Below are 25,494 nucleotides of genomic sequence, written 5' to 3'. Positions count from 1 at the left end.
CTGGACGTATAAATTATTAAAAATATCTAAGTGTTACAAGAGATAAGAACTATGTTCACAGAGGTTACCGTAGGAACCAGAGGAAAGAATGGGGTATTCCATTTTAGAAGAATGCCAGAGAAGTTCTTAGAAGTAGGATAATATTCTAACTCTCTGGAAAGATTTAGGACAATTTGTTCACCAGATATCCAGGACCTGGAAGAACATGAACTTTGCAGGCAGTGGGGAAAAGCTGGCAGAGAGACACAAAGATCAGAGACAGCCTCCTAGGGATGATATATTCCTTTATTTATTCAACAAGTGATTTTTGAATGCCAGGCCCTGCAGATGCTGTCCTGAACAAAACACACAACATCTCTGATTTCACGAAACTTACCAAAATCAGTAAGTTGACCAATAAATGTAATATTTCCGGTAGAGATTACTTATATAAAGAAAAGCAGAGGAAGGGGCTAGAGGGAGGTTGGGGAAGTGGTACTGTTTGATAAGGCTAGTCCATGGAGATAATGCTATTGAGTAAAGATCTGAAGGAAGTGAGAGAACAAGAAGGCTACAATAGCTTTCCAATAGGAGAAATAGCAACGACAAAGACTGAGGCAGAGGGTTAGTTAAAATGCTTGAGAAACAGCAAGGAGGCTAGCGTGCGGCTGACATGGAATGAGTGAGAAGTAGAGTCAAGACCCGAAAGAGAGATGAGAGGAAAAAAGGAAAGTGGAAAGAACACGAATGGCCTTTTAGGGGATGGGATGAACTCTGGATTTTATACTGACAAGAGGATTTTGAATAAAGTTGTCCCTTTATCAGATTTGAGTATTAAAGTACTCTGGTGAATGTATGATTAGAGTGTATAAGGCAGGAGTGGAAGCAGGGAAAGCAAACATTGTTTTCCTAATAATCTACAGGCCAGATACCAGTGTTAAAACCAGGAGAATGGCACTTCTACAATTAGAATCAGTCTGATTCAGAATACATTATGAAGATATTGTTAACAAGATTGGCTAATGGACAAGGAAAATGAGAGGAAGGCAGAACTCAAAACTGATTCCAAGTTTTAGAGACTGAACCAGTGTTTCCACCTTCCAGAGTGATAAGGTTAGTATGGAGAAACAGAGTTTCCTCTGAGTGCTAATTTCAAAATGTCTATTACACCTTCCACAGAGACCAGCATGCGCCAGTACCTGCAGGCTATTTGTCATGTCTGGAGCATCAGACTCAGTGGAGACATGCTGATAACAAAAAAGGTTAGGAAGGGGCACCTGGGTGGCTCACTCAATTAGGCATCTGACTCCAGCTCAGGTCATGATCTCAGTGTTCCCAAGTTTGAGCCTGCATCAGGCTCTGTGCTGACAGCTCAGAGCCTGGAGCCTGCTTTGGATTCTGTGTCTCCATCTCTCTGCCTTTCCTCTGCTAGTACTCTGTCTCTCAAAAATAAATAAAACATCTTCAAGATTACAAATAATGCTAGGGAGTGAGTGGAACATATCACATCAGAGGCTTTATATACCTATCAAGGACAGGTATGCTTTATCTCCCCAACTACACGTGGCTGGCGTTACATAAACAAGCATTTGTTCCTCCAATTGAAACTCTGTTGCTCCAAACCACTGTCTACTTTTGGTACCTACACCTCTTGTAACTAGCTGTATGAGAAATGACCAATATCTCCTTGCTTACCTTTTGCAATGGAATTTGCTATGAGGGCTTTTGTTTTTAACTTAATAAAAAAATTAATTTGAAAATCTATCAAAAATAAAAAGGGAAAGAGCTTGAGACAAAATAATTGAGGATCTTGAAAATCAGCATAGTTCAGATTTTCTGGATACTTAAATAGGCATGTGAGTTAAAGCATGATTAAAATTGTACTTAAATAAGTTTAATACAGCATCAATATCAAAGATAGATTGGATGTGAAGAAGGCTGACACTAGAACTAAGATTAGTATGATCGGCAAAATGTGTCAGTTAGGCAAAGGTCATGACAAACCACATCCGATCTCTTCTCTCATCTTTTGATCATTGTTTTAATAGCATACTACCCATTTATGATATTTAACATCTCCCCAGTTGCCAAAAGGAAAATCTAAAATCATATTCACGTTTTTCTTTCCCCAATCTCCTATATTGAAGTAGTTACTGAGTACTACATATCTTTGGTTTTTAGTGCTTTTAGTTAGCTTTCTCTTCTTTCTACTACTTCTGCTCAAGTTCAGGAAATCATTACGTTTTGCTACTACAGACATTCCTTCAACGTAGATGAAATCATTGCGATGTCCTACAATAGTCATAGTGCCTGCCCACCATGGGTACAGAGACTTTCTTGATGATGTATCTTGACCTAACAACTCTGTGCTGTGCATTGCTTTGTTCCACGTAGGGTATAAGTGTCACATGTGATTATAGTATGAATACATGAAAAATAAAATTTTAAATGTCTTATAGTAATTTTTGTTTCTCATTTTTCTTCTAGGAAAATGTACACTTAGTATTCCCCCTCCATCCTGTTTATACCATCTGTTATTAGGAAATATACATAAAAGTTGAAAAGCAAACAGTATAAAAATAATCATATACTACTGTGTACCTCTAAATTAGATAATATGTGAGAGGGGTAGAAAAATATGAGAAGTATCATTTGAGATTTAATGTTTTATATTCAAAGGTGCATGGTTTGTGAGACACAGTAATTGAAATTCCACACTCTGAAACAATCAGTGAATTTCTATATGTAAACATAACTCATCTCATCTATAAATAAAGTCAGTGGCTACAATCTTAAGTGGCATGTGAATGAACTATAGTGTAGGATCAATGAATAATTTTCCCTAGTTTCAAACTAAAATTACAGTCTTTCTGTATTACTTAGTTAGCTGTCAAGGCAGACAGTAGATTAGGAGTTGTAATTCTCCTTTCAGTGGTATTTCAATATTATAAATTAAATTTGTTATTTCTTCTGAAAAAAAGCACTACAAACCTTACTAGATTTTTTCTTTGTCCAAGTTTTTGAAATAAAGTAAATTAAATAATGTCTGACAGTAATTGAAAATACCCATCTCCAATTTTGAGAAATTATAGGACATCCCTGTTTCAGTGTCCATAAGAGAAGCCATGTGTGTATCAAAGAACAAAGTGAAATTTAAAACAACTTTTCAACACAAGCTGTAGAAAGACCATCTAATCTACATTTTCTTTTCATTTTTCTGTTTCAAAGAATAACAGTTGAAAAACATGTCTTATTCTTTAATTTATGCTATTATTGAGGTTAATTCAATGAGATATCAAAAATTATAATAACCTTACACATTTTCCTCATAATGGTTTATTCATAACGATAAGAAATTTTGGATACTATTGTTATTAATTATAATCATGGGAGATGTTGATGATTTGGGGTAATGTACCTGTGAAAGATAACTTTCATTTGAAATGAAACCAGTTTTAAAAATCTAAGGTTTGTCTATTTGTAATTATATGTAAATAGGAATCTTATCTGATGATTCAAAACATGAAAAAGATAGTTTTACAGGGAATAATTTAATAAATTTAAATAAAGAATTCTGCCTCTCTATTCATCTTAATTAGAAAAAAATTAACATTTTATAGCTGTCGAATAAATATGTATAATTTCTATTAACATTTTTATATAGTTACATTTTTTCTTTTGTGGATCTGGCATTAGTTATGAATTAAAAAATCTAGATGAATAAAAATGGAAAGTGAGTGATTGTAGCAACAAATCCACATCATGAAATATTCAATGATATTTGAATACACATTTGAAGTATGATTACTTTTGGAGAAAGTATGTCAAATAATAGGAGTATATTGATAAAAATTGTAAAGGTGATAGATAACAGTCTTCAAAAAGCTGAGGCTTTTAGTGGTTTTCTAAGTTTATAGTTTATCATCTTTGTTGAAGAATATGCCAGTAGTTATAGTTTGTTTTTGACAACTTTTCCTCTGTGGATAGATTTCTATCAAACATGATCACTAATAATTTCCATAATATTAATAAAACCATATTTAAATACTATATTTCTCTAAATGAAATTTTGATGAAAAGGTTTGTAAGTTCTCTAGTGGACATACATTTGAAAATTAAGCTCAAAACAAATTTCTTAATTCTTACCAGGCTACTTGTGAATCAATGCTTGTTTATTGGGAAATAGATTAAGATACATGCTGTGCTTTTGAAAATACTAAATTGCTTATATTTTAAAAATGTAAAGCATAACAGAAAAATAATGGAAGGGAAAAAATAAGAAAAAATAATGAGCTTTAATTTTCTCTCACCATGGAAAAAGTTTGAGAGAAATGTGTATATGTAATATATACAATGCATGTTTGACTAAAGGAATAAGCTTCTATGAGATCTTTGTATTTCGTCAAATTTTAAGTGAGCTTGGAATTTCTAATTTCATCCGTAAGGAGTTAAATTAAGAAATGCTTAATAGGCATTTAAAGCAACTGGATTCCCATTAGCCAGCTTTGAACAGTCACTTTAAAATGTGACATAATGATAGGATCTTTAGACTCTACTATCATCTTCTCTATGTATATATCTAGTGCTAAAGCCAAGTTAGGGAAAAAAAATCCTACTCCCTTTCTTTGAGGCTCAGCTTTCCAGCAGATAATTTTTCATGAATAATGGCAAATTTCACAGCTCTGATTTTCTTTTTATTTTTCTTGCAGAAAATTCATAAAATAAAACCACATTGCTTTAAAGCAGAACACATGGTTAGATTTTAGCAGAGAAGTGAAAAATCTCTAGTTTGTCTACCACTGTAATTATTGGCAGCCGTTAAATTCTATATACAACATAAGGCATAAATTAGCTGATCACCAACATGTGTGCAGCCACAAGGTAACAAATATTAAACTTGGGAGGAAAGGAGAAAATGAAATAGGTTAATAGATGATGACAAAGAGATAAGACATTTAGTTATATGTTGATTAGGTTTTGCCACATGTCATTTGTTTTAGTCTTCAGTGCCAGTTGTTATTCAACTTTTTTTATGAAAAGAGGCATTTTCTGATATCAGTTTTCATTTTTAGTGGTTTTATTGCAAGGTAAATTTCTGCATTTGGGCAAGAAAAAAAATGGCAACAAATGCAAATAGGGCCACATTTTTCTAAAAGCATAAAACTAATGTTAAGTCGCCCTGTCAACATAGATTCAGTGCCAAAAGGGGAAAAAAGAATCAAGTGCCAGAAGTGATTTGTTCCACTGTCCAATTTTACTGAGGACTCTCATTCTACAATTAGAAGCTGATGACAGCTCACCATATTTAACTTGAATGTGTAGGTTCTTTTTAGCAAATTTGTAAGGGGAAAAAAAAAGATGAAGATTTTCACATGTCACAAACAACAATCTGAGTTCTAAACTTGCAGAGTTATTAAAGAATAGCCTAGATGAAAATATCAAATAATATGCTGTCCTTCATACACAACTATAATGTTAACAGCTCACTACCAGTACAGCACACACCACTGATTTTCTTAGAATCTGTAATGATGGATTTACATCCATTAATTCCTAGCTACCCTTATTGGGAAACTGCTGACTGGAGCTCAGGGAACCTAACTACATCACGTACATTCATTGGCATAGGAAAGCAATCAACAAGACCAAAGAGAAAGATGTAAATAAAAGAAGGGAAAATAAACATTACTGAAAAACGTCCCAGAAGTTGCATTTTAACTCCTAAAAACTGACATTTGTTTCATGTTTGCGGTGTGCAAATGACTTTTATAAACATTTGCTTATTCAGAACTTAATGCTATTTTGAGTAAGCAGGATTTATAATCACATCCATGTTATAGATATTAAAAGGAGATCCATAGGTAAAAAATAAATTCAAAAGACAGAATTACCTGGTGTTAAGGCCTGGCCTCTTGTCTGAATTTAAGTCCCAGGTCCACCTCGTCAGAAGCTTTATGACCTACTGTAAAGTCAATTATGGTCTCAGTGTAAATACCTTTATCTGTAACATAGAGACAACAATAGCATCTACCTTATTAGGATGCTCAGTTACATAGTATAATCACCTAACGTGCTCAGTATTGTCCCTGCTCTCAACAAATGTAATTTTCTATTATTTTTTATTATTACTATTATTATGCAAATATCCATGATCATCTCAGTACACCTTGCTTGAAATTAAAATAAGAACATTTATTTTACATGATAATTTTATACAAAATAATAGCATAAAACTTCAGGTACATGAAATTCAATTGGAAATACTCTTATACTTGTAAGTCAAAGTAGATTCTAACTCTGGCCTTACCATTGTTTAAAATGTGATGTTAGGTCCAACAATTATTTTCTTTAAGTCTGCATTGTAATATTGGGTTAATAGAATCTGGTCTGCCATACTTACTAAGCTATTAGAATCAAATGCAAAAGGACATTGGAAACTGAAAAGTACTGCACATGTGTAAAATATTATTAGTACTTAGGAAATAATTGTTGGTGAAGTCAAATCTTACCATTGACCTCTATAGCTTCTCACCATCTGGTATTACCTTACCAATCTTCAACTGAATTGTGCCTTACCACCAATTTCAAAAGAAGGCAAAAGAAAATGCTATTTAGTCTTGGTAATTTGTGTTTGTAAATATTTTCTCCCAAAACAATTTTAACAAAATTAGAGAAGCTACTAAGTAAGCATTGAGCAAAATAGTGCAGTACCGGTTCGTTCACTTCATGTTCAATGTGATCATAGAAGTTAAAATGATGAAACAAAATGGGACCTTTTAGCCAGCACATGTGTTTCATTGTATGTTGAGTTGTAAAATCCTGATCTCTGATTTTTACAGTAATTTCTCTTTTGATTCTTTTCAACAAAAGTAGTTTTTAACACGTGTTAAGGTGTAAAATACTACAGCTTTGGAAGGGTTGTGGTTAATTCCAGTCTACCTTGTGACTTGTTAACAATATGTCAGCTCCATTTTGATCTGGATCTTTTCAATTGATATGAACTAAAGAGAAATGGCTTAAGATCACTGGAAATGTTTCTGCCCATCTTAGAGCAGCCAAAATTAAAATGCTTTCAGTAATTTTGGAAGTCAAGAGGATGCCATAAGGATGACCCTATGTTCTCTTGTCTTCTGTACATAATCAATATACCCTGGACATTATTGTCCCTATAATTTTGCCTTTTTCAAAATTTCATATACTTGGGAGTACATTTAAGATTGACGTTTTTTTTTAAACCAAGAAATAGGCATTTATGTTTTCTTTCTCCATGTCGTTTTGTGGCTTGATAGCTCATTTCCTTTTAACACTGAATAATATTCCATTGATTGGATGTAGTAGTCAGTTTACTCATTCCCCTATGGAAGGATATCTTGCTTGTTTCTATTTGGAAACTATGGACAAAATTGCTATAAACATTAATGTCCAGGTTTTTGTGTTTTCAGCTCATTTGGGTAAATACCTAAGGTTGTGAATGAGGGATGGGACCATATGGTGAGACTAGTTTTGCCAGAAATGTCAAAATGTCTCCCAAAGTGGCTGTAGCATTTGTCATTGCCATCAGGAATAAATGAGTTTGACAGAATTTTAGTCATTTCAAAAACACATTGTTGTTTTAATTTGTAATTTCATAATGGCATACTATGTTGAACATTTCATGTGATTATTTGATATCTGTATATTTTCTTTCATGAGGTATCTGTTCTAATCTTTCTCCCATTTCCAAATTGGGTTGCTTGTTTTTTTATTGTTTAGGGTTTTTTTTAAATTTTTAATGTATATTTATTTTTGAAGGACAGAAACATAGCAGGAGCAAGGGAGGGGCGAGAGAGGGAGACACAGAATCTGAAGCAGGCTCCAGGCTCTGAGTTCTCAGTACAGAGCGCCACACAGGGCTTGACCTCACGAACTGCAGGATCATGACTTGAGCAGAAGTTGGACTCTCAACCAACTGAGCCACAGCAGGTGCCCCTGATTGTTTCATTTTAACAGTTATTTGTGTACTTTGGATAAAAGCCCTTTATCATTTATAATTTTTGCAAATACTTTATCCCAGGTTTGGATTTGTCTATTTTTTCTCTTAATAGAGTCTCACAGAGCAAAAGTTCTAAAGTTTAATCATAAACAAAATATCAAGTATTTATTTCATGGATTGTGTTTTAGGCGTTCTATCTATAACTCCTTGCCAATTCCAAAATCACATTTGATTTTGTTCCTATATTTTATAGATCTGTGTTGTCTTTCTTTCTTTGCCTATTCTTTCACCAATTTCACAATATATTCATAACTATAACTTTATCTTGAGGTCAGTAAGCTCAGCCCTTAAGCTTTATTTTTTCTGCACGATTATATCAGTTATTCAGAATCTCTTGACTTCCCATAGAAATGTGAGAATTAATTTGTCCACTATCATTAATTAACTTGGTTGGATTTTGATTCAGGTTGGATTGAATCTGTATATCAAGTGGGAAAACTAACATCTAAAAATATTGCCTTCTCATCCATGAATATAGAATATCTATTTATTTAGATTATTTTATTTCCTTAATTATAGTTTTATATTTATATAATACATCTTTGTTAGATTTATATCTGAGTGTTTCATTATTTTTTGCTGCTAATGTCAAACTGTGTTTTTTATTTCAAATTTCAATTATTCATTGCTGGTACATAAAAGAACAATGTACCTTAAAAAATTTTTTTAACATTTATTTATTTTTGAGAGAGAGAGAAAGAGCATGAGCAGGAGAGGGGCAGAGAGAGAGGGAGACATAGAATCCGAAGCAGGCTCCAAGCTCTGAGCTGTCAACACAGAGCCCAACATGGGGCTTGAACTCACAAATCGTGAGAACATGACGTGAGCCAAAGTTAGATACTTAATGCACTGAGCCACCCAGAGGCCCCAGAGAACAATGGACTTTTGTACATTAACTTTGTATCTTGCAAATTTGCTCTAATAACATAATTTATAGGAGTGTGTTCGTCAATTATTTGGGGTTTTTTAAAATTAACAATCATGTCATGTGATAAGGAGAATTTTATTTCTTTCTTTCCAATATGCATGATCTTAGTTACTTACCGTGTCTTATTGCATTAGCTCAGCACTCCAGTATAATGTTGAATAACAGTGAAGAGACAGGTTTTCTTTCCTTCTTTTCCTACCTTAGAAGAAAAGTTTCTGTTTTCTCACTATTATGATGCTACCTTTAGGTGTTTTGGAAGTGTTATTTATCAAGTTGAGGAATTTCCCCACTATTATTAGTTTACTGACAGTTCAATCATGAATGGATGCTGGATTTTGTCAAATACTTTTTCTGTACCTATGAAATGATCATATAACATATTTTTTAGACTGCTGATGTGATGGATTACAATAATTGATTTTCAAATGTTGAACTAGCCTTGCATACCTGAGATAAATCTCATTCAATGAAGAATATATTTCTATGTATACATTGGTGGAATCAATTTGCTATTATTTATGTTTCCATGTTCAAGAGAGATATTCATCTGTAGTTTTTCCTTCTTGTAATGTCTTTGTAATACCTAGATAATTACAGTAATGCGGGCTTCATAGAATGAGTGAGGAAGTGTTCCCTCTGTTTCTATTTTCTGGAACTGATTATATAGAATTTGTATAATTCTTCCTTAAATGTTTGGCAGAATTCGCCAGTGAAATCATCAGGCCCTTGTGCTTTCTGCTTTGGATGGTTATGATATTAAATTTCTTTAAAAGAGACTGGTATCTTCAGATTATCTATTTCTCTTTGTTTGAGTTTTGGTAAATTGTATTTCAAGGAAATGGTCCATTTCATCTAAGTTATTAAATTTGTGAACATAGGTTTGCTCATAATATTCCATTATTGCCTTTTTAATGTTCACTCATGGGATCAATAGTGATGGTCTTTCTAAGTTTATTCCACTCCCTCTCTTCTTGGTTAGCCTGACTAGCAATTTATCAATTATATTGATCTTCTCAAAAACCACCTCTTGGTTTCAATTAACTTTCTTTGTTTTCTTCTTTTCAGTTTCATTAATTTCTGCTCTAATTTTTATTTTCCATTCCTTCTGATTGTGTTAGCTTTATAATGCTCTTTATTCTCAAGTTTCCTGAAGTGAAAGCTTAGATTATTAATTTTAGATCTTACTGCTTCTCTAATACATGTATTCATTGATATAAATCTCCTTTTATGTGTTGTATTTATTATATCCCACACATTTTTACAGGTTGTATTTTATTTTCATCTAGTACAAACTATTTTGAATTTATTTTGCGATTTCCTCTTTGACCTATGTATTATTTAGAAACGTGGTGTTTCCTCTCCAAATACTTGAGGGTTTTCCAGCAATCTTTCTGTTATTGATTTCCACTTTAATTTCACTGTGGTCTGTGCTAACATACTTTGTATGATTTCTGTTCTTTTAAAATTGTTGGTGCAGAATGTAGTCTTCCTTGGTTAATATTCCATATGAGAAAAAGATGTATACCTTACTGTAGTTCAGCGTTATATTCTATAAATGTAAGTTAGAGCCAGCTGATTGATGATGCTATTCAGTTAAAATATGTCCTTACGGATTCTTGTCTATTATTGATAGAACTGTGTTGAAGTCTCAGAAATAGTGCATTTCTTTATTTCTCATTGCAATTCTATTACCTTTGCCTCACATAATTTATTTTGATACTCTGTTATTAGGTACATACACATTACTTCTCAGAGAACTAACCCGTTTATCATTATGTAATGGCCCTCTTTATTCCTTTACAAATATTCTTGTTCTGAAGTCAGCTTTGTCTGATGTTAATATACATACATTAGCTTTCTTGTCATTTGTATTAGTATGCTACATGTTTTTCCATCCATTTATTTTTGGTGATTCTATGTCTTTATATTTAAGGTGTGTTTTTTGTGGACACAATACAGTTGTGTCTTTTTTTAATCCACATTGTCGATCTCTGTTTTTTATTGGTATATATAGAGATATATACATCAATAACCACTTTAAATATATGGAAGTTTTACTGACGTATTTGGATTAATATCTTTCTATCTATCATCTATCATCTATTTATATTATGCCTTTATACTTTTTTAATTTTTTGTAGGTTTTATTTAAATTTTAGCTAGTTAAATAAAAGGAGGAGTAGCTTTAGTGAATCATCACTTACATATAACATCAAGTGCTCAACATATTAAGTGCCCTCCTTTAAAAAAATATTTTAGTGGGAGAGAGAGAGAGAGCGAGCGAGAAGGGGAGAGGGGTAGAAGGAGAGAAAAAGAATCTCAAACAGGCTCCATGCTCAGCAAGAAGCCCAATGTGGGGCTCAATCCCATAACCCTGGGATTATGACCTGAACTGAAATCAAGAGTCAGACACTCAACAGGCAGAGCCATGCAGGCACTTTTATGTGTGCCCTCCTTAATATTCATCACCCATTTAACCCAACCCCCACCCACCTCCCCTTCATCAACTCTCAGTTTGTTCTCCATAGCTAAGAGTCTCTTGTGATTTGCCTCCCTCTTGTTTTTATCTTTTAAAAAATATTTTGCTATTTTTCTACAGTCTTTCCTTTAACTAAACATTTTATGATTGATTTCTGTCCTCTTTTCACATACTTGTTATAACTCTTTTAAATTTTTTTAAGTGATTCACCTAAGCTTTGCAGTATACATTTCTAATTAATTCGAAATAACGCTATAAGTTAGAGTAGTGTAGTGTAGTGATAATATAGTGTAAGTATCTTATAGCAAAGAATTCCCATTTTCTTTCTCCATGCTTTATATTAGTGCTGGCATTCATCTTATTTATGAATTTTACCAAATACACTGCTGCTATTATTTTGGAAAGATCTATGAAATCATTTAGGAGTAAGAAAAATAAAAGGCTTTATTTCACCCTCATTTGTTCCTTCTCAAATACTCTCCTTTTCTTATGTAGATTCAAAGTTCTGACCTATATTTTAATCATTCTTTCTGAAAAACTTATTATAACACTTCTTACAAGGTAAGTCTACTGGCATCATGTTTCTTTGGATTTTGTTTCCCTGGAAAAGTGTTTATTTCTCCTTGAATATCTCCTGGATATAGTATTCTGTTAATTTTTTTTCTTTTAACATTTAAATATTTAATTCCATTTTATCCATGCTTGAATAGCCTGCAAACAGAAATCTAATGTGGTTCTTATACTTCATAGTCTTTAGATAAGGTGTCCCCTTCATATTTCCAAATCTACACCCAAGTTTCTTTCAAAATTTTGTCTCTTTTTCTGAAGTTAGGATATATACCTAGGCGTAGATTTTTGGAGTTTATTCTACTTAATGTTCTCTGATCTTCTTACCCTCTGGTTTTGTGTCTTTGATTAATGTTGGAAAATATTCAGTCATTATAATTCCAAGTATTTCTTATGCTCCTTTTTAAAATTCTCCTTCTGATATTCCCATTATAGTTATGGAACATCTTTTGTAATTTTCTTTGTTTTTGAATGTTTTTCCCTTGGCTTTCTTTCTTTCTTTTTTTTTTTTTTTTCTCTCTTTGCATTTTGATTTGGGAGGTCTTGACTGATCTCAAGCTTACTTACTCTTTTCTCGTACCTGGTCTACTACTGAGTTCATCAAAGGCATTCTGCATTTTTGTTAGTGTTTTTAACTTCCACCATTTTGTTTTGATTTTCAAAATTTCATTCTTTATTCAGGCATTCCCCATGTGTTCTTACTTGTCCATTTTTTTACTTTAGAGCCTTTACTATATTATTCATAGTTATTTTAAATACCCAGTCTGGTAATTCCAAAGTCTCTGCCCTTTCTGAGTATGTTCATAGTGCTTACTTATTTTCAGATTATGTTTTGCTCTTCACTTTTAGCATAGGTTGCAATTGTTTGTTGGAAGCTGGACCTAACATATCAAATAATAGAATCTGACACTCATAAACTTTAGCATGAGATTTTTATGTATATCAGTATATTCGTTTGTTATGGCAGCCATTCAAAATATAGCAGACTAAGAGGCTTAAACAGCATCTTAAGCCTTTCTTAGATTTCTGGAGGTCATTAGTCCTAGATCAAGGTTTTCAAAAGGTCTGCTTTCTCCTGAGGTCTCTCTCTATGACTAGTAGAAGGCTGTCCTCTCCCCAGTCTTTGCATTGCCTCTTTTCCATATGTGCTTACCCCTGGTGTCTCTTCTTCTGATAGACACCTGTCGTATTGAATTAGGGGTCCATCTTTATCATCTCACTACTTTAGTTCCTTTTTTAAATTTTTTTTTTTGAGAAAGAGGGAGACAGAGCAAGGGAGGGGCAGAGAGAGAGAGGGAAATAGAGAATCCCAAGTAGGCTTTGCACTGTCACTGCAGACCTCAACATGGGGCTCAATCTCACAAACTGTAAGATTGTGACCTGAGCTGACATCAAGAGTCAGACACTTAACCAACTGAGCCACCCAGGTGCCCCTACCTTAATTTCCATTTTAAAGCCCCTTTCTCTAAATATAGTCACACTGGGTGTTAGAGCCTCAACATATAAATTTGGGGGGAACACAATTCAGTCCATAACATCTGGTTAGAAGTTAGATTCTATTGAATGTTTCCTTTATCTGTAGGTTTCAGAGAATTCAGATTTATCTAGTATCCATTTTTTCCCCTCCCCATTGGTATTTAGGTTTTCCCAAATTCTTTCTCACACTGAATCTGTCTTGAAGCACTTTTAGTTGTACACACTGTTATTTACCTGGATTCCATTGATGTGATTGCAAGATACTGCCATCTTCCTCTATGACCTTGTTTCCCTGGCCACAGTTATTGGATGAGAAATAAAAAATGCAAATTTGGCCTGATCTAAATCTACCATGTTATGCTAAGTATTTGCCACCACAGTGAGTAATTAGAAGACTGGGCATGGACCCAAGTAAGATTCTTTTTAACTCTGTCCTGACTTGGCTTTTTCTCTGGGGGCCAAGCTAGGGATCCATTGAGATAGAGGTTATTGTCTGCCTTGATCCAGCCTTTTGGGAAAAGAAGGTCTGCAGTGAGAAGCACTGAAGCTGGATTGCAGAGAGTAGCAGCAGTAATACAGGTAATTCTACATGCTTTTGTCTCCTCTCAGTCCTGCCTTTCCCCAGTTTGGTTATTTGGAGCAAAATAGTCTTATCATTTGCTTAAACTTCAAGTTTCATTTGTATAGCTTGCAACTAAAAGAACCCTGATTAATATTCTCTTAAATTCATGCCCTAAATCCCTCTAAATCTACCTTAACAAGTAGTTGCTAAGGTTATCTATCCAATTCCCCCACCTTGAAATACTCCATACTTTGTTAAAATTGACAAGATAAAATTAAATTACCATGTCCTACAGACACCCTAATAAGTCACCTCATTGCCTTATGTTCTACATGTGTGATCTTCTAAATACACTAGATGATTTCATACATTTTTTCCATTTTGTTTATTTATCTTTTTGATTGAAATAACCTTTTTCTTCCTCCCTTCCTTCCTTCTTCCCTTCCTTCCTTCCTTCCCTCTTCTTTCCTTTTCTTCTTTTCTTTTTTTCTTTCTTTCTTAACCTTGCCTTAAAAATTACTGCTCATCCTCCAAAACTCAGTTCACTGTCAATTTTTCTCAAAAGATTCTCATGATGAATTTAATCTTCTTTCCTAATTCAAACTGGGCAACATACTTCTTTCTCTCTCTTATTCTCTCTCTCTCTCTCTCTCTCTCTCTCTCTCTCTCTCTCTCTCTCTCTATATATATATATATATATATATATATATATATATATATATATATATATATATATTTCTCCTTCTCTCTCTCATTCTCTCTCTCTCCTTCTTTCTCTATATATAGAGAGAAGACAGAGCTGACATCATGGAGCCCAGTGCAGGGCTGGAACCCTTAAACTTGTGAGATCATGACCTGAGCTGAAACCAACAGTTGGATGCTTAACCAACTGAGCCACCCAGGTACCCCTAAGTTTAAATTTCATATTTTAGTTGTAAGTTCTAAAAGTTCAAACACAAGAGGAAAAACTATAAATGTATTGGTTAAGGAAGATTAATTTGACACTGAACACAGAAATCTTTCCTAAAAGTGACATAAAACTAAAGTAGTGTGATTTTTGGCTCTTTCATTTGCTGTAATAATATTATCACTTTGATTCAGGAGGCATATTTACCCTAAGACTTGATGGAGGAAAGCAAGAATTTTGACAGGAACTATCATTGCTGTGTTGTAATTTTGGTTATAAGCTGAAAGGTATGTATTGAGAATATTTAAAATGCAAGATTGTCTAACTAGTTTTCCAGCAAATACAGTAATGGGCAACACAGCTTGCATTGCATTTGTTATTTTCATCTGAATTTGTTTAATTACGGACTGATGCTTCTGGATCGTAGGAACTACATCTTCCTAAAATCTGGTATAGTCCCTAGCATCCAGTACTTACTCAAAAAGTACTTATTAAATGAAGAGGGAAGGAAGGAAGGAAGGAAGGAAGGAAGGAAGGAAGGAAGGAAGGAAGGAAGGAAGGAGGGAGGGAGGGAGGGAGGGAAGGAGGGAAGGAAGGAAGGAAGGAAGGAAAGAAGAAAGAAAGAAAGAAAAAGAAAGAAAGAAAGAAAGAAAGAAAGAAAGAAAGAAAGAAAGAAAGAAAGAAAGAAAGAAAGAAGGAAAGAGAAAGAAAGAAAGAAAGAAAGAAAGAAAGAAAGAAAGAAAGAAAGAAAGAAAGAAAGAAAGAGAAAGAAAGAAAGAAAGAAAGAAAGAAAGAAAGAAAGAAAGAAAGGAAGGAAGGAAGGAAGGAAGGAAGGAAGGAAGAAAGAAAGAAAGAAAGAAAGAAAGAAAGAAAGAAAGAAAGAAAGAAAGAAAGAAAAGGAAAGGAAAAGAAAGAAAAGAAAAAAGAGAAGAAAAAAGAAAAGAGAAGAGAAGAAAAGAATAAAAAAGAATAAGGAAGGAAAGAATTGGTGATAGGTATATTAAATGTAGTCAAAATTTACTTCATGGTAACAAACTAACATTTTAAAAATCTTAGCCATAATAAATGTAATACTATACGAACACATTTATTAAACATTTTTCATTCTTTTATTTTCAGGATATGTTAAAAATACTTGTTTGGTACATTGTCAAAGATTATCACAGGTCTTTCAATCAAATGTCCATGCTAACACTTAAATTTAAGAGATAAATTTAATATTAAGTCCTCCATAAGCTCACCCTAAGCAGATATTGTGTTGAAGGGATAGAAATAACCCATAAATCACAATTGATATAATTTTGAAACTAAATCCCACAGTTGAGAGTTGGTAATTATATACCTAAAATATCTATTAAGTCTGTTCAGATTGACCCAGAGAAGAAAAACTTCTTGGGACCAAACATTTTAAAATTCACGGGTAAGAAAATACTTTAGATTCACATATACTTAGGTTCAAATACTAGCTCTGATTATTAATGTTATTAATTAACCTCTTGAGGCTTCTCCCATCTGAAAATAATACTTTCTCTGTTGCGGAATTCTTATGAGCATCACACATCACATATATTGAACATGTGGCCCAAAGCCATGCAAAAACCAGACACAATTGAAGAAAATAATAACTCTAGACTTTTTTCCCACTCTAGTGATCAAGTTATTTTGCTTAGAAAAACTACCATGAAATGTCAAAATAATTATAAATATTTTAAGACCAACATTTTCAGAATTCAGTTAATTTTTAGAGTCATGAATGGCCTATGTTGACCACCTTGGCAGCCATGGCACCCTAAACTTTCTCCTCTAGTTTATGCCGGAAAGGTGGCAAATGTTCTTTTGGCATTATAGCTGTCCTGTGTGTGGCCTGGAGCAATGTGATTTCAGGCTAAAAATGATCAACAAAGAACACTGACACCCTTGAGAGCATTCTTGTGCCTTCATATAATTATTTTGCTCTGCTCTGTGTATGTAATTTCTCCAGAGGATGTTGCCATTATCTTCTGGAAGCTGGGGCTCATAGGCTTTTACACAGCTGTACTGCAAACGGAACTCTGCTACAGCTATTTGTAAAAGTGACTTAGAAGGTACGCATATTGTTTGGAGAAATGTATTGTTGTCTAACAAAACTAAGTATCAAAATCATTGATGGATCTGTTGTGAACAGAAAGTCTTCATCTTTCCTCCAGTTTCAGATGAAGAACAAGATAAGTGAAATGCATGTTGGCAAAGCAAAATAAACTCTCTGTATCTTAATTTAATAAATAATGTTATTATGAGCTAATTTTTCTTTAAATTGCTCTTGGAAAATGTCAAAATTTGTTTTTTTAAAGAGTATACATTATGAACCTTCTTAAAATATATTAGATAAGTGTTCAGGGTTTCATTTCTCTTTATACAATGTGCCATACATTTGGGAGTGTTAGCAATTATTACCACAGTTCTCCTTTTAGACATTAAGTGGCTACTATTGGAAATTTTTGCTAACAAAAATTAAAATACTTCAAAACTCTTAGTTAATGGATTATTAAGGATTTTGCTTCTTATTCTCCTTATTTTAGATACTTTTCATTTTGACATTTGGCCTTTATTTGCAGTCAGGTATTCTTTTGTTTTGTTTTCATATATTTCTAAGTAGGCTCCACGCTGAATGTGGAGCCCAACACTGAGCTCAACATGGAGCCAAGCCAAGATTTAACTCACCATGCTGAGATACAGACCTGATCTGGGATCAAGAGTCTGATGTTCAACAGACTGAGCCACCCAGGTATCCCTGCAGTCAAGTGTTTTAACTTCTCTCAGAAAAATAAAATGGTTTGATAAATCAATGCTTCTAAGTAGGTATACTTTTATTATTTTTTGATTCCCTCTGTTAGCACTCCAGATTGTTATGCCCACCTTTAAAACCAGGCATAAGAATATTTTGCCATTTGGGGTGCCTGAATGGCTCAGTCGGTTAAGCAACGGACTTTAGCCCAGTTCAGGATCCACCTAACAGCGGGTTCAAGCCCCATGTTGGCCTCTGTGCTGATAGCTCAGAGCTTGCTTCAGATTCTGTGTTTCCCTCACCCTCTGCCCCTCCCCTGCTTGCACTCTGTCTCTTGGTCTCCCAAAAATAAATAAATATTAAAAAATTTTAAAGAGTATTTTGCCATTTGTTAGAAAAATCAGCAATTTTGTGGGTGAAATAACAACCAACTTAAGAAAAATATTGCAACAGAATATCTCAGAATATTCTGTTAATAATATAGGCTATCACAATATGAAATTTAAATAATTTGAAGGTATACCAAAAATATAGACTGTGATTCTGTGAATATTAGGTACCTGACTATTCAACTAATTGCTAAATAAGTCTCATTAAATTCTTTTTAATATCTTTGGTGTAGTGGAGTAATTAAACATAATACATTCAATGACTATATTGCTTGATAGTCTCTATACAAATAATTTTCTATTTTATTAAATTAAGTATGCCTATATTTTATATTCATTATATGATTAACATTGAACCACATATTTGATGCAGACTACAACTTCTAGTGTAGGTATACACCTCTTTCCTGTCTCATGATATAGTTCAATGTTTTATTGATTGTGGGACTATATACCCAAATTCAACCATTTTTAAACTGTCTATCTCAAAAGGTTTAAATAAATATAAAATTTAGTCTTAGTAATTCTATAGTATTGAAGTCTTCCCAGGACAATACTGACCTGGAACTGGCAAATCTATCAAGGAATTTTTTAAGTATGTGAAATCAGTCTGCTAAAATTCTGTTTCTTATTTTTATCTTTCATCAGTTTTGAAGACTAATAATTTATTTCTACCATAAGTAACTGTCTTTTGATGTGGAATCCTAGTTGGTAACTTCATTTGACATTATTTTAGTCATTTGCATTCCAGAGAAATGATTCAAAGATATGTCTACTTTTCTATTTTGAAGAAGCAGAATTATCAACAGTAATATATCCATTCTTTACAAAAATCTCAGGAGTATTTCAAAAATTTCAGTGACATTTTCAGATAAGTATGCCCAAATATCTGGATTGGGCAGGTGGGTTATTATTCTGTTTAGTTTATTATAAGAAGAATTTCACCAGAATTTCACCTAATATATTAGGACATTAATTTGCTATGAAGCCTTTGATAATTTGCATTTGAAAAGAAGAGGAAAAGATAAAGAAAATTATGAAATTAAGAAAATTTAACTATGGTTGAATCTTCAATACTAAGTGACACTTTTCAAATTCAATATTTAAAGTTTAATTTGTATTTTGGTATGATTTATGTATTTGATGCTAACAATTAGGTTACTATAGCTATTATAAATTGCTAATAAAGATGAAAACAGTGGTAGTTCACTCAGTTGTTTTGGACACATGAACCATGATTCATGGGAGCATAATTTTAACTATTTTTCATCATTTATATATTGGCTAAAAGCTGCATTGGAATCCACTCATTGCTTCAGGAACCTCATTATTACAGTTTTTCTTGCTCAAATATATACTCAAGTATAATATCTATAGTACACAGCCTTTATCAATTGTTTTCTATATATGTTACACTTCTTTCTAAATATAAACTTATGAACTATGATCATGTAATGAGACCATTATGTATATTATGGTATATATATGTATGTTAATCCATATATATTACATATATAATATATATATTTTATAATATATATGTATTTTGTAACCCTATATATTATATAATATATGTTTTATTTTATTTTTTATTAATGATTTACTTTTACTTTATTTTAAGTTTTTATTTAAATTCTAGTTAGTTAAGAGACCATGTAATATTGGCTTCAGTGGTAGAATTAATGATTTATCACTTACATATAACACCCAGTGCTCATCACAACCAGTGCCCTCCTTAATACCCATCACCCTTTAGCCCATCCCCTGCCCACCTCCCCTAGAACACTTTTATATTTACAGAAAATAGCAGAGTATAGAAAATTCTCTTACACCTTGTACCTATTACTCATGATTATTAACATCTTATATTAGTATGAGGTATTTGTTACAATTAATAAATTGATATTGATACATTATTATTAAGTAAAGTTCATACTTTATTCTGATAACCTTGGTTTTTAATCTTTGATCCTTTTTCTTTTTGGGATCTCATTCTGTATATCCTCTCACATTTAGTTGTCTCCTTAGGCTTCTCTTGCTTTTATGATTTCTCACATGCTCCTTGTTTTTGATGACCTAGACAATTTTGAGGTGTATTTGTCCAATATTTTAAGCAATGTCCTTTCCTTGGGATTTTTCTAATGTTTTTCTCATAATTGGGCTGGGGTATGGATTTTAGGAAGAAGAACTAACAGGTCAAGTGCAGTTTTCATCACTTTCTATTGAGGGTTCATAGTTTGCATAGTTTCAGCATAACTTGTCACTTCTGAATTAACTTGATTACCTGGCTGAGGTCAGGCTTTCATCAGTGAAGGTTTCATTTTTCTCTCCCTCTCACATACTTATTATTTGGAAGGAAGTTCAACCATGTGCAATTCACTAGTTAAGAAGTGGGAAGTTATACACCACCTCTTTGAGGCTGTAATATCTACATAAGTTATTAGGAATTCTTCTGCAAAAGATATTTATCTCTGCTTCTATATATGTTTATCAATCACTTACTTATAGCATTGTAGGATAATGGTTATATATTTTATACTGAAAGCTATAACAAAACCCTTCTTGATTTATCTTGTTCAGATTTGGCCATTGTAAGATCTTTCATGTGGCTTCTGTGTCCCTTTGAAATATACTCCTATTTCTGATATTATAAATAATTATGTTTAAAAATTAACAGACATGTGAAAATTGGCTCCACATTAATCATCATCAGGGAAATATAAGTCAAAACTCAATGAGATATGACCTCACACCAGTCAGGATGGGTAAAATTAATAACAAGAAACAACAGGTATTGGTGAGGTTGTGGAGAAAGGAGAACCCTCTTACACTAAGAGTAGAAATGCAAACTGGTGCAGCCACTCTAGAAAACAGTATGGAGATTCCTCAAAAAGTTAAAAATGGAACTAACTTATGACCTGGCAATTGCACTACTAGGTATTACCCCAAAGATGCTAAAATACTGACTTGATGGGATACAAACACCCAATGAAGCATTATAACAATAGCCAACATATGAAAAGAGCCCAAATGTCATTTTCACTGATGAATAATGGAACATTACTCAGACTTCAAAAAATGAAATCTTGCCATATACAACAATGTGGATGGAGAGAGAGAGCATTATAAAGCAAAATTAAGTCAGAAAAAAAAGACAAATACCAGTTGATTTCACACATATGTGAAATTTAAGAAAGAAAACAAATGAACGTGTGAGGGTGGAAGACAAACAATCCAAGAAATAGAATCTTAACTGTAGAGTCCAAATTCTGAATGGAAGGTGGACAGGGGGTGGGTTAAAAGTATGATGGGTATCAGGAGGGCACTTGTGATGAGCACCAGGTGTTATACATAGGAGATAATTTCTACATCTGAAACTAATATTAAACTGTATGTTAACTAACTGGAATTTAAATAAAACCTTGGAAAATATGAAAAAGAAAGAAGCCTTTTCTCATTTTCTCACACTGCATGCTTCCTCACTATTATATATTATCTGCCCAACCCAAGAAGTTCAATAATTCCTTTTACTGGAGGACAGCATTAGAGTACAAAGTCAGGCCGCTAAATGTCCTTTTTGCTACTGGCGTGTTTCCTCAGGTTTTTGGATTTTAGATTTTTTTTCTTTTTGTACATATGCATTGATTATATAAATTTCCCTGTTGTCACTACTTAAACTGCATTTTCATTTTCAAGTGAAACATACCAACTGTTGGTATGCATTGTGATGTTTACAAGAATGTTTTAAAGATTATTTTTAAACATTTATATCTGTGTTTTACTGAAAACTTAAAGCAGAATCCCTGTCATTACATATCCATTTTATTTTTGCCTAACATACTCAGGTATTCCCCAGAACACAACAGGTCATGACATATTGAATTAATCATCTCCACTGTAACATTTTGTTAGTTACAATGAAATATTAAAACTTTTAATATAATAAAAACTATTGTTGAATATCTTATAAATGTTAATTATTAATCCTAAATGACAATTTATTTAGCAAAAATATTTTCATTATCTATATTTTAGAATAAAGTATTAGAATGTCTAAAGTGATGTAATTGTGATCATTAGCAAATTAACATCACCAAGCTTCAATTTATTATCCAATGAAAGATCAATAACTATACTATCTGAAGGGGGCTATCAAGATGTAATTGAATCAGGAACCAAGTAGATGCTGTCCAAGTCAGAGCTGTTTTAGAATTTTGCACTTAATAGAAAACTGGAAAACATGAAACATTTCAGAACAATGAGACAACATGATCAGAGTTGTGGGGCCTTTTTGTTTTTTTGGAATATTTGTTTGTCAAAAATACATAGTTCATAATTAAAGCCAAAGGTAGGGAAACTAGTAAGTTGACCATCCTAATTGTCCAATTATGAATAAAAGAAAATCTCAATATGGTTAGTGGTAGGGAAAATACAAAGGATTAGATATTGATGTTGTGAAATCAATGAGACTTAGTTGTTTTAAACTCACCCAAAAGGAACTTTTGGAATTCACTCAAAAAGTGTGCATGTACTATTTTGAGGAGATGTTAGTGATACCAATTAAATAAGAAAATCAGACAAAGGATGAAAGAATATATAATTGGAAAACGGGTCTCTTTTGACAAATGGTGTTGGGAAAACTGGACATGTAAATGCATAAAAATGAAACCAGACTGCTTTCTTATATCATACACAAAAAATAAACTCAAAATGGATTAAAAACCTAAATTTGAGACCTGGAAACATAAAAACACTAGAAGATAACACAGGCAGTAATTTCTTGCAACATTTTTCTATAACTGTCTCCTGAGGTAAGGGAAATAAAGGCAAAAATTAACTATTGGGTCTACATCAAAATAAAAACTTCTGCACAATGAAGAAAACAATCAACAAATCTAAAAGACATCCTCCTGAATGGGAGAAGATGTTTGCAAAATCTGATAAAAATTAGTATTCAAAATATGTAGAGAGCTAATAAAATTCAACACCCAAAAAATAAATAATATAATTGAAAACAAGCAGAAGACATGAACCGACATTTCTCCAAAGACATACATATAGCCAACAGATACATGAAAAGATGCTGAACATCAATCATGATCAGGGAAATATAAATCAAAACTACTACAAGATATCACCTTATCTCGTGGCTAAAATAAAAAACACAAACAAGTGTTGGTAGGATGTGGAGAAAAGGAACCTTTTTGCACTGCTGATGGGGATATAAACTGGTGCAGCCACTATGGAAAACAGTATGGAGTTTCCTCAAAAAGCGAAAAATAGAACTACTCTTTGATCCAGTAATCATATTACTGGGTACATACTATGGTAATCACACTATAGTAGTATGTACATACTACTGGTATGTACTCAAACAATGCAAAAACACTAATTCAAAAGGAAACATGCACCCTTTGTTTATAGCAGCATTACAGAAGCAGCCCAAGTATCCTTCAACAGATGAATGGGTAAGAAGATTTGAGATCTCTCTCTCTCTCTCTCTCTCTCTCTCTCTCTCTCTCTCTCTCTCTTTCACACACACACACTCACACACACACACACACACACACACACGGATATTATTCAGCCATAAAAAAGTGAAATCATGCCATTTTCAACAACATGGATGGAGCTAGAGGGTATAATGCTAAGCAAAATAAGTCAGAGAAAGACAAACACCATATAATTTCACTCATATGTGGAATTTAAGAAACAAAACAAATGAGCAAATGAGGAGAGAGAGAGAGAGAGAGAGAGAGAGAGAGAGAGAGAAACAGAATATAAACTACAGAGAACAAATTGATGGTTACTAGAGGAGAGGTAGGTGGGAGGGGTGAAATAGGTGAAGAGGGTTAGGAGTACACTTACTATGATGAGCACTGAGTAATGCATAGATTTGTTCAATCACTATATTGTACACCTGAAACTAATATAATACTAAAAGTTAACTATACTGGAAATAAACAATATAAAATGCAATAAAAAATCAGTAACAGGATTAGATTTAGAAAGAAAACTTATGAAAATATTGACATTGTGATCTTAATAAGAAATATTGTCAGGAATAAAATAATAATCATGTCAAATACATGGGTTGAGGGATAAATAAAATCAGAAGTGCTTCATTGGAATGTATCTAAGAATATGAACATTAGAAATCTGAAGAGCAGACTTCAAAATGAGTCCCATTCTAATGCTAAAAGCTGATTTTTTTCCTGATCAATATACATGCATTTATATAGGATACAAGTTCCACACACACATCAAAATGTTTTAGATTAAAAAGAGAATGCCACTCTCAATTACTATAATATTGGGGTCAATCTTAAATTAGTATAGTCTTTGAGTCTAAATTTCTTTATTTATGACTAGCATGTTTTAAATTCATACAGAATATATTAATATTCTAACATTTCTTAACCTTATATCCACAACTAATCCAAATATTGCAGTGAGGATATATATATAAGAACTTTAAAAATGTACTGTAACTAAGAAGTTTAAGAAAATAGAAGAAGAAGTATAAAAAAGAGAAAAGATGAAGTCATTCAACAGAGGATGAGAATACATGAAAAATAATCAAATAAACACTCTAGGACTAAAATAACGGATGGCAAGAGTTTGACAGTAGATTGGATTTAGCAGAGGACAGAATCAATAATCTGGAAGAAAGTCATTGAGGCATATCTACATTGAAGGAAACAATGAGAAAATAAAGAGCCCTGGAGACAAGTGGGCTCAAAGGATTTGAAGTGCCATTTGAAGATGCCTTATACATTATTCATTAGTAGCAGCCTGAGCCCCCAACTGTGTCAACTACATAATATCTTATATTTCAAGTATATTCGGTCTATGTATTTGATTATATATGTCGCTAAAGCTGCCTTTGGTGGAATAAACTATGCAGAGATATGATGCCACCGATTTTAGATAAATTTGAAAATATCATAGCTTACCTTTTATAATATCCTATTGTATACATATTATCAATGGCAATCATTGAAACCATGTACTTGATGAGATTTACATCAACCTCTTGTAAAGCCAACTTGACCATGCTCTTAAGTTGTACTTTAATTTCTTTGACTTGATCCAACAGATTATATTATAAAACAATTGTGTATTATCATAAAAATAAACTTTTTTGTTTAATTTTGTGTATTTACACTTATTATTTTATTTAATTCATGATTATTTGTCTTACAATTAAGAGTGTTATACACAGTAACATGGAGAATTTGGAGAAGTCTGCATAGAAAATTCCAGGTTAAATAATAGGCACTCTAGTAAACTTCTTATTTCTCTATAAATGGTAGCAAAGGATTATTTGACAAGATGTTTCCTTTAGTAGAGCATAGCAGATCATTCCAAGTAAAAGATTTGATCAAAAGTTTCTGCTAGTAAGATTAAT

The 25,494-nt window shown here is 32.8% G+C and overlaps 1 long non-coding RNA gene across 1 annotated transcript; it reads left to right on the top strand.

Moving 5' to 3' along the window:
* Positions 1 to 1,024: 1,024 nt before the first annotated feature.
* LOC115274015 lies at positions 1,025 to 14,848 on the top strand. The gene is made up of 3 exons (XR_003901057.1): positions 1,025 to 1,092; positions 13,925 to 14,040; positions 14,810 to 14,848. It is a non-coding gene; the product is annotated as an uncharacterized LOC115274015 (long non-coding RNA).
* Positions 14,849 to 25,494: the final 10,646 nt, after the last annotated feature.

This window comes from Suricata suricatta, chromosome 1, assembly GCF_006229205.1.
Source record: "Suricata suricatta isolate VVHF042 chromosome 1, meerkat_22Aug2017_6uvM2_HiC, whole genome shotgun sequence".
Taxonomy (NCBI): Eukaryota; Metazoa; Chordata; class Mammalia; order Carnivora; family Herpestidae; genus Suricata; species Suricata suricatta.
Note: the sequence above shows the minus strand (reverse complement) of the source record. Positions and strands in the feature narration are given on the sequence as shown.